This window comes from Priapulus caudatus, unplaced genomic scaffold, assembly GCF_000485595.1.
Source record: "Priapulus caudatus unplaced genomic scaffold, Priapulus_caudatus-5.0.1 Scaffold423, whole genome shotgun sequence".
Taxonomy (NCBI): domain Eukaryota; kingdom Metazoa; phylum Priapulida; class Priapulimorpha; order Priapulimorphida; family Priapulidae; genus Priapulus; species Priapulus caudatus.
The window spans coordinates 99006-100020 of record NW_014577484.1 but is presented as its reverse complement, the minus strand read 5'-3'; positions in this window follow the sequence as shown (position 1 = coordinate 100020).

Here is a 1015-nt window from a genome sequence, read left to right as displayed (position 1 = left end):
TATCCCAAACACTATCTATGGTGTGGTCAAATCAAAGCAGCCAATCAGAAGAGCCCAATGGATATAACGTGTAGGGGAAAAAAATTCGCGGGCGGCTCGCGCGCGAGTGGAAAGGAAAGGAATGAAGTAAAGCAGATGGGGTCGTTGTCGTATCAGGTACTACAGATATGTACCCGAAGTAATTTTAGGTTGTTTAGTATTATGTTTATATTTTTATATGAGGTATGTTTAGGGTTAGGGTTAAGGTTAAGGTTAGGGTTAGAGTTAGGGTTAGGGTTAGGGCTAGGGTTAGGGTTAGGGTTAGGGTACACTTTTGTAGTACAAGTCTGGTCCACTTTGTGTATACATATATATGTACCTCGGGTACATATCTGTAGTACCTGATACGACAACGACCCCTTCAGCCGAAGTAAAAGCAACAGTTAGTAGCCAAACAAGCAGATAAGCCTGCTTAGCATTAAGGTGAGAACGCCTCCTACCTTGCTGGTATTACCACGTACGTATATAAAATGGGATCAATACCAATTTGAGATAAGGTGCGGCGAGCGGGCGTCATTAAACGCGCGGAAATTTATTTTTTAATTAAAATTTTTTTTTTTATCTTCCGATTATTTTGGAAATTTTACCCGAAAATCTTTCAGTATAGGATGCGCGATCTCGGTCGCAACCTTTTCTCGTGATGCAGTGCTCGTACGCAACAGCGTAGCTTGGTACAACACGAGCTCGAGCGAAGCTATGGCGCCACGACACCCCAGACTCCCAAACCGATACACGCACGCACGCACGCACGCCTGCCCGCACCCAGGCACGCACGGGTATAGGTATAGTATATATATATATATATATATATACTTGATATAGTACTATAATATATATAGTAGATATATGATATATATGAAAAGTACAATGGCAAAATAGAAACAAAGATAGTAAGAATAAGAATGAATATATATTAAAATGTGCTTTAAAAATAATAACAAATATAAAGGTATATTATTTTAAATATGCTGTGTGG